This window comes from Carex rostrata, chromosome 20 (genome assembly GCF_964058835.1).
Source record: "Carex rostrata chromosome 20, lpCarRost1.2, whole genome shotgun sequence".
NCBI lineage: Eukaryota > Viridiplantae > Streptophyta > Magnoliopsida > Poales > Cyperaceae > Carex > Carex rostrata.
In genome coordinates, this window is record NC_135937.1 from 1,976,413 (window position 1) to 1,994,972 (window position 18,560).

The 18,560-nt window shown below is 32.7% G+C and overlaps 1 non-coding gene across 1 annotated transcript; it reads right to left on the reverse strand.

Moving 5' to 3' along the window:
* Positions 1-17,678: 17,678 nt before the first annotated feature.
* On the reverse strand, positions 17,679-17,796 carry LOC144572901 (U5 spliceosomal RNA). The gene has a single exon (XR_013517827.1). It is a non-coding gene; the product is annotated as a U5 spliceosomal RNA (small nuclear RNA).
* Between the last annotated feature and the right edge of the window lie 764 nt (positions 17,797-18,560).

Sequence of the window (18,560 nt, forward strand, 5' to 3'; positions counted from 1 at the left end):
GAGACTTCCTCTGTGGCAACTGCACTTGCTTCTGGTGCATTTCTTGGTGTGGGAAGTATTTTCTTCAACATAAGAAAATTCACTTAATTAATAACATATAATCAATTAATGGTTACTCTTCCAAAACTCTTTAGATTGTGCAAATTATGAAAATTAATAAGCTGTAAATAATCTGATACAATATTTTTCTTTCTAAGAAAACACTCCGAAAAAGTAAACCTCCCTCCATTGAATTTCAAAAGCTATGATGTACATCATTTAACAATCCAGTACAAACAATCAAAATTGTTATAAATAAAATAAGTTATGAATGGATGTTCATTTGAAACTCTTCACTAATTGTATCAAAACTTCTCCTTAATGAAGTATGTTTCACCTCCCCACATTATCAATTAAATTAAATTAGATGACTTGTTATTTACATTTTCTATCTATAAACAGAGGATTGTAAGCTTGTATTTTACACAATCAAAAGTATATGAATAAAAGATAGTCATCTCTGTACATTCTCAATATCTTGTTTACTTTCTTTATCTTTATTTTACAATAAAAAAAACAAAATTTTCAACATATTCATGACCAAATTTATTGTCCTATAGGGTCTAATGTAATTTTACCACTTTTGTTGACCATACTGCAAAATTCATTTAAAAAAGTAAACGCATCTAAAAAAAAAGAAAAAACTAAGACTGTCAGAATTTTATGCGGTTCTGAAAAAAATGGAATCTTAAAAAAAAAAAGTAGGACCGTGATAATTTCTAGCAGCCCGAATATTTATAAAAATATTTAAAAATGTTGGTTATTTTTTGTATTTTTTATTTAATGGTAGATATTAATAAAAAAAATTCGGCTACGTAAACTACTCCGTAGGTTAAAGAAACACATACCATAATTTTTTATACAAAGAAATTAAGAAAAAGACAAGGAAAAATATTAGAAAAAATATTCTTATTTTTACACCCATAAAAAAACCAAACTCATTATTTTCGATTCAAAATTTGAATCGGATCAATGTCTCCGATCCAAACCAACAATTGTTTTTCTTAATTAGGTGTATTCTATGACGAAATTTTTATTAATATAAAAAATAATAATAAATTTCAAATTCTATCCATTTTGCACATGATTTTGCAAATTGTTCAAATTGGTGAAAATCTCTCCAATTTTGGAGCTTCTTTCCGGTGAGGAAATAACCGGTTTCAGAACCATTTGCACCAGTGAAAAACTCACCGGTTCTAGGACTGATGAAAATCTCACCAATTTCTCTCCCTGGAACCGGTTATATTCCCACCATTTTTTTTGCAAAACAGAATATTTTATAATTTATTTATTTTTTGTATTGAAATATTAGAAATATCTAATATATTTCCTTCAAAATAGATGGAATACAGTATAATTTGGTTTATTAGAAAGACTGCGACAAATAGTCTGGATCAACATTTTTCAGGTCGGATTTTTCGCGGTTGTAAGAAAAATTAATATATTTCTTTATATGTTATTGGAAAAAAAATAAATATGTTTTGAATTTGAGTTATTAATCGCGGTTTAAAAATCACTTCTAAGTAATACATAAAATATTGTGATCCTACATTTAATTTCTAAAAAGTTGTATTTATTTTGAGAATTTTTTTTGAATAACAATCATTAAATAACTTAAATTTCTTTTAAAATAAATACAACTTTTTAGAAATTAAATGTACAAGGATCACAATATTTTTCTGTATTTACTTAGAAGTGAATTTTTGAACCGGGATCAATAACTCAGAATCCAAACATTTTAATTTTTTTATCCAATAACACATAAAGAAATATATTAATTTTTCTTACAGCCACGAAAAATCTAGCCTGAAAAATGTTGAACCAGATTATTTATCGCAGTCTTTCTAATAAATCAAATTATATTGTATTTCATCTATTTTCAAAGAAATATATTAAACATTTCTAATATTTCAATACAAAAAATAAATAAATTATAAAATTTTCTATTTTGTAAAAAAACATACACACACAAAAACTGGTGAGAATATAACCCGTTCCAGAGAGAGAAATTGGTGAGATTTTCACTGGTTGTAGAACCGATGAGATTTTGACCGGTGCAAATAGTTCTGAAACCGATTATTTTCTCACCGAAAAGAAGATCCAAAACTGAGATTTTGACTGGTTTAGTTATTTTTCAAAATCCTCTGTAAAAGTGAGTAGAATTTTTTTTTTGGATATTAATAAATTTTTTGGGATTATATGTATCCTCTCATGTTAGATGCAAGCTGGCCATTGATTCGGTGCCTCCACGTGTACCATATATAAGAGAGAACCAAATCAACTAGGGTTGGCAACGAGCCGGCTCGGTCCAAGCTAGACCAAGCTCATGGCTCACTCATTTTAGTAACGAGTGATTCAGATTTGAGCTGAAAAAATGGCTCGCGGCTCGCTTGTTTTGACAATGAGCGAGCCGAGCCAGCTCGTGGGCCAAAGGCCCAAATGTATTAGATAATGTAATATAAAGTCAACTACTATAAATCAAGTTTGTAATTAAATTTATACATACTAAAATACTAAATCTTCAAATTCATACAAACATAGTTCGCAAAATAAATTAATGCATACTAAATTCACACAAATTCATACTTGGACCGAGCTGGCTTGTCAGCGAGCTAGATCCCAGCTCAAACTTATTACAATTAATGTATCTGGGCCGTTCTTTTTAACTCGGTACGAATCTCAAAGCCAAATAATACTGCCTCTGCTAGTCCGAATCTCAAATGAACTGAGAGTAAATCTCAAACTGTAAAGTGAGGAGAATCTTGTGCAGTACTTGAGAGGATATTGATCCGGCCAGCCATTCTTTTCGGCCGGTATGAATATATTGACAGTTATTTTTATCGTCTTATTAGGTTGATTCTAACTGTCTCTTTTTATTAAAAAATTATAAATTGTTATATTTTTAAAATTTTCAATCAAAATATATTTTTTAGATTATTAACAAAATATTCTTATAGAGCTCTGTTTTTCTCTCATTGTACCTCCTTCCCTCTTCTAGCTACTTCATGTTTACTCTCATAATATAATATATGACTAAAATTCATTGTTGTAAAATTAAAATTTGTCATGTTTGCTCGAGATGTGGTAACTTGTTTATATATCAAATTATGATTAAAACTGTATCATTCATCATTGTTTCTACTGGTTCAACTTCAATATTTAATACACACAGATGTGAGGCATAGAGTCACTGAGATATTACCAGAAATACAATAGGACAATATGTTTCAGAGGGGGAAATATGAACATATCATATTTGAAGGATCCTGCCAGAAACTCAGACAAGTGCAAGTAACACTGTGATTTGTAATTTGAAGAGAAAGATGCATGATAATATTCAGAGAGGAAAGAAAAACCCCTACAATATTGGCAACCACGATTAGAGAAGAATTTACAAGCTGGTTCTCTAGTGGAGACGGATCTCAGATGACGTAGTACAATAAACAGAGAGAATTTATATTTTTCCCTCCTTTCTTATTTTAACTTACATTTTGTTTATTTGTTTTTTAGTTTTTTCTTTACTTGTTTCGTTACTTATTTCTTTTGTTTTATCATACTTTGTAATTTTTACTATACACCACCACTGATGTCTATTAATGAAATTTGGGGGTGTGATCCCACATTTTTTCTTCTTCAAAAAAAAAAAAAACTTTAATATTTAATTAGTAAGAAAGCTGTGTAAAATCATTCCATTGTAACTAAGAGAAAGAATAACTAGGTAACAAAATTTTGTGGTCGATGAGAATAAAATCAGAGCATGCATTCTCATATTGCGGCCGTGGTAAGTTTGGAATTTTTCAGAAATGAGGATTTTTTTGGTTTATTTTTTTTTTTGAACAAATGATATATTTAAAAATTTTGGATTTTTGAGCTCTTTAATTCCTTGTAGCAAAGTAAAAGGATGGAGAAGAATCAACTGTTTTTGGCCTCCCATAAGTTCATTAGCAGATCATAAGTTTAAGCCTAAATTAAAACTAAAATTTTGTTTGGTACTTTTTATCATAAAAAAGATCATAAAATTTAATTAGTTATTTTATTTTATTTTATTTCTAGTTGTGGGCTTATTTGGCTGGACTAATTAAGACAATTTGTCTTTCGGAAAGGAGAGTGATTTAAGGTCTAAATTTCAGCAAAACTAAATTTCTTAATTTTTTTTTTGTTCGTGAATGTAATGTAATTGTAATTACTTATTCAATATAAAAGATTGGTTGTAACAAATAAGCAAATGACATTTTTCTTTTGAGATAAAAATAAAGATATGGTCAAACTGTCTAATTTAAATATTTACAAAAGACTCTTTAATTAAATTTCGAATCAGCGATTTTTCACATGTAAGATATTGTTTTAACTACCACATAAAAATCTCATTTTCAAGCACATAATATTTTAAAGAGACACAATATGAGAAATCTTCATTATTGTCATGCTATCATTGACTTGGGCTGTGTTTAAGAATCACAATTATCAAACTTGAATTCAAATTTGATTTTACTAAAGTAGAAAATTTACTAATGCCAACTAATTTTCATTAATTAAATAAAATATGTAGAGCTCAAATTTGAATATAATAACACATTTCTTTATGTCTCTTTCAATGCAAATTTTCAAGATTGAGTTATTGAGTCATCTTTTGTTTGGGATTTATGGATCTTCTCATCTATGTTTTTTTTTTCTGACTTCTCTATTATTATGATTTTACATAATGAGGAGCTTCTTCCTTCTATTTAATGTGTTTTATTGTTGTTCTTATTATCAGAAAATTTTAGATATCAATATGTGCAATTATCGAACATAACTACAGAAAATATAAATAATTTGTCCCTTAATTACATATATTATGGGAATAACAATTATGTATTGCGGTATATCAATGATAGTTAGCTCACTTGAAATAGATACATAATCTCACGAATGCAACTAAAATAAATCGAGAGAACCCAAACCATACTCTTGTTATATATTGTGTTTTTTTAGTAAAAGTTAGAAGTAAAGACACTCAACTATTTAATATTTATAGGAGATTTTCGAATTTTAAACCTGCAATTTTCCGCACTATAGATATTACCTTAACCCTTAGACCAAAGTTCTTAACTTATATACTAGGAATCGTGCCCGTGCACAGCAACAGGAGCAAATTATGTAGTAGAAATCATTGAGCTTCTTAATAAGGAGGAGAGATAATTTAAATCAAATTTGTAGAGAAAAATAGTTAAATACTATATTTATCTACAAGATAACACATGTGAACTCTAGTGTAGTGGTAAGAATTTTGGCACCAACAGAACCCAACTAGGTTCGAATCCCGCCTTCAGCAGAAAAAAGAAAAAGGGTGCGCGATGCACAGGCTCGGTCCGCAGGTGCCGTGCGTGGTTCAGAGGCGTGTTCCACGGGTGCGGCGCGCGGTCTACGGGCACTGGGATCATATGCGGTGCGACCAGTGCATACTTAAGTGTTGAAGCTCATAATTTGAAAATTTCATCTATGTGCGATTTGAAAATTCAACGGCTGAGTATCATTTCGAAAAAAAAACAGTAAATCCTTGCAGGATCTAGACATTGAGTTCCTTAATAAGGAGGAGAGATATTATGAATACAACCTTAATTATATAGGTTCAGAGGTTTAAATTTGAAGGGTTGTGAGATTTTCTTTTACTTTTTTGAGAGCATTGAATGATCTTTTTAGTAACGTCTGACCAAAGATTATAATAAAGTTGGTAAAATTTTCTTGGAACTAATAAAATAAACTAATTAGGTCATTAGGGCCACATGGTTTTGCTTTTTTTGGTTGGTCTGTCCTTTTCTTTTCTTTTCTTTTTTCTATAACATGAGTTTGTCTTTTTTTGGTTTCATTTCTTTTGTAGTTTTCTAGTGAGGGTTTTATAAATTATACTCTAGAAACAAATTAATGTGTAAAATATGACAATAAGAATCATAAGTATTCATGTACAAAATGTATTTCTGACAAATAATGATTCATTCACATGAATAATTCGTGCAATGTTCTATGTAACTCATCTTGTATTTGCCAAAACAACTTGTTTAAATCACACAAACTTGGTGATACGTACCATTGGAGCAATATTCAATTGAAATCTTACCAAAATTATATTTACGACCCTAACCGAACTGAATATGTATTTCATAATCTTAAACTGAAAAGAAAGAAATTACAAATACTATAACAATATATAGTATGGGAGGAGGGATCCACTTGCAACATTTGTAAGTTACAACATATTACAACAATTCGATTTTACAATTTCAAAAGTTCAAACAGTCGATCTAAACTGTTCAACATGATATCTATATTAAAATGTACTATTTATTAAGTATTTTATAAAATTGATGTTTCTCAGTGGTCCAGAATTAAAAATAGCAGTTTTATAAAATAAACTTACAAATGTTGTAAGTGAATCCCTCCAGGGGCAGACCCAATATAGAACCAGGGGGGTAGCCGCCCCCTCCCCTGAATTTTGAGTTTTAGTGGTGATCTATCGATACCGATTGACTTTGTTTCTCCCTGAAATTTTTTTTCCCCCTCTGGATGTTTGATTTGTACGTATTTCAGGTTAAATTTAGTGTTAAAATTAAATAAATTTCTTGAATTATGATTGGTAATTAAGATTATAAGTTAAAGCATTAGAAATTATAAGTCAAAGTATAAAGTCAAAGCATTGTTTTTTTGTCGAGTACCCAATTAGTTAATGGCTTTAAATCCGATAAGTTATTTAAACCCGATTCGATATTTTTTTTTTGCCTCCCTCTAACGAAAATTCTGGATCTGCCCCTAAATCCCTCTTCACATTATAGTCAAATTATTAGTTCAAAATGATATTAGAGAATAATCAATGGAACTAGCTAGAGAATCACTAATGGCTTGAGAACATTCTGATATATTTATTAAACAAGACGAAACTTGACTTACTGCATAAATGTTCATTTGATCTAATATTCGTTGTATTTTTTCAAGATTTTGCACCTACGAACATGCTTGAATACCTCATGTCGGTTGGAAGTGTTCTCCATGAGTTGTCACTCGAAAACCAATGGTCATTTGAGAAACCAATGGATCACAGTGCCAATTAAGTTGCAGTATTCTTTATTTATATTCTGATTCATTAAAGTTGTTCTTGTTGCTATATAAAAAGTGTTGCAACTAAAAAAATAATATAAAAAATTTGTATAATTAATCATTTCTCTGTGGCATATCCTAATTAATTGTTTAAACATATTCCAAACTTCAAACAATCACTTTCAATTTTTTTTTTGTGAAATTGATATTTGATTTCTCAATTTAGTTATTTTGTTTGGCAAGACATACTTTTATGAGAAACTTTGTGACTTTTGGGCTCAATTTGTAGTCTAAATAAATATTTCAAATTATCTAATCTTTTATATCTTTCGAGAAAGTTCATTTTAAAAGTTTATATATTAAAATATACATGTCAGTTCAAATTAAATATTTAGCAGTTATAAAAACTGGAAAATGATGAAAGCATAAGAAACTGGAACATTTAAACCCTCGTAATTTAGAACTATGGAAATGTCATTGCTTAACATTAATCTTATTCTTGCTAAATAACAATTTGCATGCAATTATAGTTTTTGGCGTCTAAAGTGTACTGTTGCATCTCCAGTTGCACAGTGATTCGTGTAAAGACAGTACGACCAATAACTAATTATAACGAGCAGTAGGTCCTGCAATTGGAATTACAGCGTTTTTAATTTTTTTATACAATGGAACGGATTAGAGTGTTTGTACAAAAAAATCACTAGATGGTATAAAATTGATGAAAAGAAAGAAGTGTGTAAAAAGCTACACATAAATTGTGAAAGGAAAATTTAAAACAGCGTGCAAGGACAGGACCAAACAAAAGAGAGACATGGATACAAGTGAAAGCAAAACCAGTGAAACAAGCAACCTCCACACTCTGTCTCTATACGCATGGCAAACAAGGCATGCGCATTGATGGGATGTGTATGCGAGCGAAATTCATTACCATGCAATGCATAGTATTACTGTTTTAGCTAGCAATTGTATTTTGTTGATAATAGTTTTTCTAAAGAAAAAAAGGCAAGCAAAGCATGCGGTTATAATAAAAAGCAAGATTCCCATAAATGCATTACCAAGGGCTTATTGGTCGCTTTTATCATTTTGATTTGTTCGCTAAAGTATCGTACGTAATTATTAATAAGAAATAAGTAGGTACTAAATGGTTATACCACTCTTGTTTTTCAGATGGATATTTACTTTAAAAAAGAAGGAAAAATTATACGGAGTCAATTAATCAAATTAGATATGTAAATCTTGTGGTTCACATGCGCTACCGCTATTACAGTATAATGATGGTACGCTAAACACAGTATAATGATGGTACGGAATCAGACTTTACAATCTCTTCTTGCGGTATTCTCTCGGAGCAAGCAATATCTATATTTTTTTTATTATGAAACTTAAAATTAGGGGTGTCAATGGGTACGATACGGGGAGGGTGGAACCATTTTCATCCCCATACCCACTAAGAATTGACCTTACTCATACCCTACCCATACCCGTTAAGAATTTGTCTTACCCTACCCTACCCATACCCGTTATGATTAACGGGTAACGAAACGGTAGTGGGCGAATAACGAAAATACCAATATAATGTATCGGACAGCATATGGTCAATTTTGTCATTTGTTACATTCTTTCTTCTAACATTTCATTTCATCTCATTCAATTATTAAATATATATATTTATAGTATAACCTTGAGAAAGCTGACATGTAATGCAAAATTCAGACGCTAACACCTGAGCTGACATTAATTGATTACTTATTTAGACCAAACAATACATTATTGCCAGAAAATAAGGTGAGGATATATTTTTTTTTTAAACATGGAATATTTTCATTTGTAAAATTGAGAAAAAGGCAATAACGATGAATAAGGAAGAAAACAAGGAAATGAATTCGTTGATATATATGTCTCTAGCGTTGATACAGGCATACAACAATATGAAAAGAAGAAAAATAAATAAATTGGATATAATATTGATATATTTATATATAATATATTTCATATAATTACCCATTACCCAACAGGTACGAAATAACCTTTACCCGTACCCATACCCGTTTATCTAACGAAAAAAAATCTTTACCCATACCCATACCCAATAAACTAACGAAAAAAAAACCTTACCCATACCCGTCTTATCGAATACGATACGAGTAGGGTAAACGGGTAAACGAGTGTCATTGACACCCCTACTTAAAATCGTCTGCCCGCTAAAATTTGGGTATTGACCGAGTAAATTTTGCTTCAAGCAGCGCTACAAATAATGAGGGATTCAATACCTCATTTTTTTTCATACATCATATTTTCGTTTTCAAAGTCCAAACTATTAATACGAACCGCTTAATATGTTATTTATACTAAAATATGTATGGGATGAAATTTCATAATTTTTGAAAACTTTTTACTATTTTTTAAGATGTGTACAAAATCACTGTTTTTTTACCGTTAAAAAAACAATGATTTTCTACCATCTTAAAAAATAGTAAAATTTTTCAAAAATTATAAAATTTCTTCCTCAATCATATTATAGTATGGATATCATGTTGAACGGTTCGGATCGATAATTTAAATTTTGAAAATGAAAATATAAAATATGAGGTATGATGAGATATGAAAGGCATGAAGTATTGGAATCTCTCACAAATAATAGAATTGAAGTAGCATTTCATAGGAATCGTGCGTTGTATGACTGTATCAAGCAAAAACTACTCTGTCAATATTTTTACCCTAAAATTTACTTGTGTATACAATCCGAGTGGTCGATTTTTTCAATCAATTCATAACTGCACGAATTTTTTTATTTACCATCTTGAAAAAAAAAATTAAACCATTTAACCATTTTTTAAGGAAAAAATCATTTTGACCCTGTTTGCAGATTTAAACCATACTACTACAGCATCTACATTCGTGAAACTCTTGGAGTTTCTAAATAACTGTTAACTAATTTTTAGAAATTTTGTCTCTGAAAGTTTCTAAATCCCCACATCCCTGAAACTAAAATTAGAATTTCTTAATTGCTACATCAGCAAATAAATTACAGGAGAAAAATTTTAGCGAATTATTTGGCCACGTTAGAGTTTATAAACGGTTTTTTATTAAGAAATTTTGGAGTAAAGTTGTTAAATAAGAAACTCATCTGCATTCCTGAAACTGGTTTAGAAACTACCATATCAGATTAGAAACTCAAATAATTTCAAGGATGTAGATGCTCTTAATGCACTTGGTGCGTATTTAATGCACAGCTGGTTTTGTAGTTTAATGCTGCGAATCTGATAAATATGGTAATTCTTAAAAAACAACACTTATTTGATTTATTTATTATTCTACAAAGTGCTTTATAAAGATGATAAAAAAAATTCGGCCGAACGGCGGTAGAATATTTTAGAAGATAACAACTATTTAAAATTTAAATTATTGACTATAACCGGACGGATAACAACATTTATGGGATGACCCAACTTCTGAATTAGTTTTTTTTTTTTTTTTTTCTAGTGCAATGGTCAAAATTGAATGAGCCGTCTGAACTCTGAGTTGAGATCCCCAAAGTAACCCAATCTTTGGGTTTCCCTAAAGTAACTCAATTTTTGGATTTTTGATCGGACCGTCCGATTCGAATCTGTGATAACATATCTGAAGTGGAGCGACTCGAGAGATGAATTCGAATCGCGAAGCCATTTCAAGCGACGGATTTGAATCGGACGGTCTCAATCGGGAACCCAAAGATTGGGTTACTTTAGAGGATTCAGACCCCTGAAGTCTGTACTACACAGCTTTCAAGTCCTTGTTCCGTTGACAATGCCTGTTTATTTCGGACCGTCCGGTCTACAGCATGGACACGGAACATCCCACATTTCCACGCTACCATTCTCCGGTTCTTGTTTATGAGTAACTTAATAATTATTTATTTTGATAATTTTAATAATTGTAACAATAAAATTTATGATTTAAAATTTATTATTATAAGTGTGATTTATATCACACGACCTCCAAGATCTACCCACAACAGCATCAGACCATGCGCCACTCATGCTAAGAGTTAAACCACACCGGAATCCATCTAAAAGACCTTTTAGATTTGAGAATTATTGGTTAAAATATCAAGATATTTACCAAGTAGTTCAACACACTTGGAACTCAGTATCCATAGCCAACCCAGTCAAGAGAATACATCGGAAAATACAAGCTATTAGGAATGCATTGAGGTGTTGGGAACAGGAAAAATTCAAGATGAAGGAAACCTACCTCAAAAGATCAAAATGGGTACTTCAGATGTTAGATAGAGTTGAGGAACAGAGGGTGCTAAATACAATAGAATTTCGACTTAGAATTAGCTTGAGAGAGCATATCTTCTCCTTGGCTTCGGACAAGGAAGCGAGATGGAAACAAAGATCAGGGAACACATGGTTGCGGCTCGGTGACAACAATACCAAATATTTTCATGCAATAGCAAACGGAAGAAAGAACTCCAACTCTTTAATAGCATTACAAGCTTCAAATGGGGAAAGAATAGGACAACAACAATTGCCTGAATTAATACTAAGGTACTTCACTAATTTAATGGGAAAAAAAAGGATCCGTTTAATTCCATTTAACTTGTCAAATAAAGTGGGTCCGCAATTCACAGCTGCTCTAGAAGAATTAGATGATCCAATCACAGAGCAAGAAGTTCTAATAGCTATTAAAGGGTTGCCGAATGGTAAGGCCAGCGGCCCTGACGGGCTGCCGGCAGAGTTTTACAGGGCCTTTTGGCACATCATCAAGAAGGATGTCATGGATTTCGTCACCGACTTCCATCAGAAGGGGGCTAACATCCACGTGGTAAATAAGGCAGCAATCACACTGATAAAAAAGAAACAAGCTCCGACCGGAATATCAGATTACCGACCGATCAGCGTGATCAACACAATTGCCAAACTAATCACCAAAATCTTGGCAAATAGGCTTCAACAACATTTGCCAAAATTGGTGTCTCCAAACCAGACTGCCTTTGTTAAAGGTAGATCGCTCATGGAATCCTTCTTAACGGCACGAGAGTTCATGTCATTTTGCGCAGAGAAAAAACTTCCGGCGGTATTATATAAGGTGGACTTTAAGAAAGCATTTGACACGGTGGATTGGTGCTTCCTGATCAACCTACTCATTGAGCGAGGCTTCCCACCGCGCTGGACATCGGCAGTACTCGGTATTCTCCGCTCCTCATCTTCGGCAATAAAGGTAAATGGTAACCTCACTAATTATTTTACACATCAAAGGGGATTGCGTCAGGGGGACCCACTATCGCCGATGCTATTCATTTTAGTCGCGGACACACTGAGCAGGTTCCTACAGGCGGCCCGACAGGCCATGCCTCCACACGCAAGGATTGCACCTGAGACAATACAGTATGCTGACGATACAGTTATTGTAAGTGAAGCGCACCCGGCTGCCTTGAAGATCATCACTCAGGTATTGAAAGCATATGCATTATTGTCAGGCCTAAAAATCAATAAAGCAAAAAGCAGTTTCGTACCGATCGCCATCCCGGCACAACTCATAGGTGTCATACAAAATATCCTCTCTTCGCCATCATCACATCTGCCGATAACATATTTGGGTCTGCCGCTATCTATTAAGAAGCCAACGAATATAGACTATCAACCGATGATAGCTACGGTACAGAATAAATTGGAAGGATGGAAGGCGAAATTACTGTCATATGGGGGAAGGGTCACCCTGGTCAAGGCGGTACTTACTGCAATGCCGCTACACTACATGCAAGCTTTGAAAGTGCCAAAAGAGGTTATCCGACATATCGACGGATTAAGAAGATCATTCCTGTGGAAAGGAAACGAGGTATGTAAAGGGATAAATTGCCTGGTTAACTGGGATAGGGTGTGTGCTATGAAATTGAATGGAGGTATGGGAATTATAGACCTAAGGTGCCAAAATGATGCCTTACTGATCAAGTGGTTATGGTCGATTAACAACAACCCGGAGGGGTTATGGGCCTCAACCCTTAGGAGGCTGTATGGAATCAGCAGCGCCGACCAGGTAAGAACACAGGCGACATCTTCCTTCCTGAAAGAACTGACCGAACTATTGCCTTTCTTTAATGTCTCGGCAGTTTTTGATCCTGTAACGGTCAAATGGAGATGGCGGTGGTCTACATCGGATATTTATACATGTGCTTCTGCATATCAGATGATGCACAACACAGGGGAAATTGCGCCAAACCACAAAATCCTGTGGAAAATGAGGGTCCCATTGAAGGTTCGGGTATTCCTGTGGCTAATGCTCGAAAATAAAATCTTGACACAAGAGATCTTACAGGTAAGAGGGTGCAATGTGGCATCAGGTTGTCACCTGTGTCACCTTAACGGAATGGAAACAACAAACCACATCATATGGGAGTGTAACTATGCGAGACTTTTTTGGAGAGGGCTATGTGCTCACTATAACATTAGGTGGGGCAATCGAACGGATGCGAGAGACCTATGGCTAATAGACATGGCAAACTTAATGCCAAGAGAGAGGATGCTGCGAAGAATTATCTGGGCTGCTGGAAGCTGGGCAATTTGGAGAGAACGAAATAGAAGGCTTTTCTCCAATAAACAAAAACCGGTGTATTTGTTAATCGATGATACGACCAATGATATCATGCGGTGGTTGCGCCATAATTAATGACTCAAGAGACAAAGGTGGTATTGACCAGGCAGGGGAATTTGTTTCACTGTTGACGGTCCTAGATACTAGTTAGAGATTATTCTAAATATGGCATGATATGTAAATAATTTACTTTTTTTCTTGATTAATATATGTTGGCTCTCAGCCAACCTTCAAAAAAAAAAAAGTGTGATTTATAGAGATTTGATATATGTTTTGTCATTAGAGTTGTAAACTAATTGAATTATGTCCAACTCAAACTCGACTCATAAATATAAGAGTAAATTTCGCTGTAGGTCACTAAACTTTGTTATTTGTCACGAATTGGTCACTCAAGTTTGATTTGTCCATTTTTAGTCACTCAACTTTGTTATTTGTCCCAATTAAGTCCCTTTATTTTTTCATCCAAAATTTTAACGGAATATGCTAATTCCGTTAGTATTTTGGATGAAATATGCTCATTCCGTTAATATTTTGGATGTAATTAGTATATTCCGTTAATTTTTTGGACGGAATAGAAATATTCCGTTAAAATTTTGGATGAAAAAGTATAGAGGGACTTGATTGAGACAAATAACAAAGTTGAGTGACAAATTCGTGACAAATAATAAAGTTTAGTGACCTACAGCGAAATTTATCCTAAATATAACGAGTCTGACTCGTCTTGAGTTGTATATTATAACTTAAAATTGATTAACAAAAATATAAACCGAGTCGAACCAGCTCGTTAACAACTCACCAGATCTCAAAGCCCTTACCTCGCTATCTCGCTCACTGGATCTCCAACCCCTTTTCTTTCTCCCGCTCATCACACTTCAAACTCCTTTCCTCTCCACTAGATTTATATTTATTTGGATTTTAAAACAATGCTCTTGCCTGTTAAAAGCCTAGCAAGTGTAGCTCATTTATAGGAATCAATTTAAACTATTAAAAGACTTTTTGTGAAACTTAATAATGATTACAATACGAATCGAGTGGAAATATTTTCACATCCGTACTCATCATGATAATAAAAGAAAAATATTTACCCTTATCAGTGCCCGATAAGTTAACAGAATAAAATCTTATCATTATCCATTTTTTTTAATACGGTACAGATCAAGTTAACAAATAAATAAGTGTCATTGACATCTCAATTTTTGCTTTCGATAAACTATTTTTCAAAACAAGAAAAAAATTATAATAATGAATACAACTAATTTGTACTTTAAAATATTAAGAACAAAACTTTATCATATCATGTATGCTCTTTATATATAATTTTATTTTAAAAAATTATCTTTAGAATAACATGTAAAAATGGTCGTTATCATAACAAAAAGAAAAACTCTATCTTTACCCGTACTCGATAAAAAATCTTACCTTTATCTGTTTTTTTTTATTACAATATAGATTGGATAAATAGATAATTTTTTTATTACGATATAGATTGGATAAATAGAAAAAAATTGTCATGGACACTCCCACTAAACAAGAGATTCGTATCCTCTCAGGTACCTGACTCAAGCAAATTGAAACGGACGATCCAAATTTACTCTCAGCCCGCGCCTATTCAGGATAGCATGGGGCCAATATTATTTGTACTTTGAGATCCGTGCAATGTTAAAAGAACAATTCTGAATTGTCCATTTCAATTGTCTTAAGTTAGGTAACATGAGGGTAGAGTGGGAAAAACGTGCCGTGCTGTGACTTTGGTCTCGTGCCGTTCTATGACTAAGTGAATAGTGACACGTGCTGTGACCAAAATTTTAAGATGTGGTCACAGCACATGAATGGTCATGACACGCGAGTCACGCCGTGACTATTTGCGTACGGTGTCAAAACGTAACTGGTTTCGTTTCTCACGTTTAACTATTTTTTTCATAATTTAAGTTAGTTTATTCAAGATTCACCATTTAATTAGGACCTAACGGTCATAATTACACGTGATTCGCATGTTTACGTGCCATGCTGTGATCGGATCTTTTGTATGACGTGTCGTGCCATGCCAAATTTTCAAAAACTGATCACCACACGGGACACGCAAGTCACGGCACAGAACAATCACATGTACCGTGCCGTTTCGTGACGAAGACGACTCCGATGAGGGGAAGTAAATTCCTAAACGAGTCGAGTCCAGTACAACAAAAACGATATAGGTCGTTAGCAACTTAGACTTAAATCAAGTGAGACAATTTTTTTAACATCAAGTGATTTAAATTTTCAACGGTTGAAAATTAATTATTTCTTATCTATCATCAAACACTATTTATATTATGAGGATCATCAAACACTATTTAAATTTGCCAATACCCCATATCTTTCCTACCTCATCATATCTCATATTGTATATTTTTGTTTTTAAAGTTCAAACTATCGATCCAAACCGTTCAACATGATTTGCATACTAAAATATACTTGAGGATGAAATTTTATAATTTTTGCAATTTTTTTACTATTTTTTATGATAGATACAAAATCACTGTATCTAGACCGTTCAAAAACAATGATTTTATGCCTATCTGAAGAATAGTAAAAAAAATTCTAAAATTCTAAAATTTGATCACTAAGTATATTTTAATATGAAAATCATGTTGAACGATTTAGATCGATAGTTTGGACTACGAAAATGGAGATATACAATATGAGGTATGATGAGGTATTGGAACCCTCCTCTTATATTATATATAAATATTATTATTATGCAGAAAAGGCTAAAATGAGCCATGGAGTAAAGCAAGTTTTTGTTTCATGGTACTATATTGAAATGTGCTTGGAGATCAAATTTTATATATTTTGAAATTTTTTTAATATTTATTAACCACTTTGAAAATTGCTAATCCGGTGATTCAAAAAATTTTACTGGTTTTTATTGTTCACAGAAAAACAATAATTTTCAAAGTGACTTAACAGATAGTAAAAAAAAAATTCAAAAAATGTAAAATATAGAGAACATGTTGGAAGCTTCGAATCGATTGTTTGAATTTTCAAAATGAAAATATAATGTTAGAGTACAAACGTGTTTTACTTCATGGCTTACCTAAATCAACCTCTTATTAGGCTGTCTATATGTCTAATAATATGTTTAACAAAATAGTTTTTTAACTTTTTAATATTATTTGAATTTTAAAAAGTTGCTGTATTATCAAGTCGTGACTCCGTTTTACACAATGCAACAACAATTATTCATACGTCAAAGAACAAAGTGTTATTTGGCATTGCCTTGCAATTACGTTCCGACACATAAGAAAACGTTCTGAACGGTTCAGAACTTCAGATCTCATCAGAAGGCCTAGATAAAGAAGGTCAAAATATCAAATATGAAGGTTGGACTGCTGCACCAAGTCCATACGAAAATACTGTGTTCATCCCTCATTCTCAGGCGGAAAGACTCGTGGCGTTCCGTTTCTCAAATCTTCTCCTCATTCGGGCTTCCTCTTTCTCCCTGATTCAAGTTTTCTGTGCGATTCATCTAATACGTAGCAACCTCGACATGGTCGAAGAAAACTTCCCACGCTGTCAGCGCACGAGCCGCCACGGAAGCCGCGCCGCCGTAAGGGCTAGGGTTTGAAAGGGTAAAGAGGGATCGATTTGCTAAAATACTATAAGATATAGATTTGAAATGAAAACAAGGTGAGGTGAGAGCCTCGGACTTGTAAGAGCTCAACTGTAAACTGATAAAGTTTTGAAAATAACAACTTTTTTTTGTATAATCAAAGTTGCTCAGTCGTATTTGATTTTTCATAGAATTAATACGTCGTTAAACACTTCATTTTTGTTATAAAATCTAAAAGAGGGCAAATAAATTGTAAAACAAGGTTCACAGCGACGGTCTCTAGAGAATTAGAACTTGAAATCTTCAATTTAAACTTGTTGGGGAAGCTCTAAGAAAGAGAAACTCCCATAACCGAAACAAATAAAAAAACTTAAAAATTTAAATTTTAGAATTGTTGGGGCCAGCACATAAAGTGAGCCCCTCCAAAAATAGATGTATGCTGCTTAAAAGTGGCGTGCACACGGTATTCTTTAGTAAAAGGCGAAAGAATAGTTCGCTCTGTGCTCACCACACAGCTCCATGCCTTTGGCTACCAGCGGTCGCTGCATATTTATATTAGCCTGGTTGGGCGACACTTGATTGTAGAGCTATTGTGGGACTACAACGACGAGCTACTCTAGCAAAGAGAAGTTTTGTTCCGGTGGTCTTACCAGGTTGTCACCAGCTGGGCGTTACATGGGCCCATTTATCGGTTCTATTATATAATCTATTTATTTCAGGCCCGGTTGAAGCAACCATGCATTTGAAAATTGTTTTAACTATGGTTAAGTAATAGACGCAAGTGGATTGGGCCCTTTTAAATTACAATGAAAAATAATTTTAAAATAGAGATTTTGCTTCTATTCAAAAAGGCACGAATTCATTAAGATTTTAAGATACCTGGATAACTAATTGACTAATGTAAATATATTTCTCCAGGTCTAGAGAAATAACATTATTAATATATACATTATTTAATTGACAGAGAAAATAATTATCTAAACATTCAGTTGATCGCTTCTATTGTTGTTTTTTTATAGGTCAGAATTTTTTAAAAAATAATGATTTTTAAATTTAAAAAAATAGTAAATAACTTTTAAAAATGTAAAATGCGGTCTCTAAGTACATTTTAATATGAAAATATATTAAGCGATTCAGATAGGTTATGTAAAATTGAAACATCTTCGGTATGTGCGCTAAGGATATTATGTACATTTCAACAAACTTCTTGTTCAACACCAATCATCATATTGGGTTAATATTATGATTATTAGAAAATGGGGGGAACTTATGTTTTCCGTGT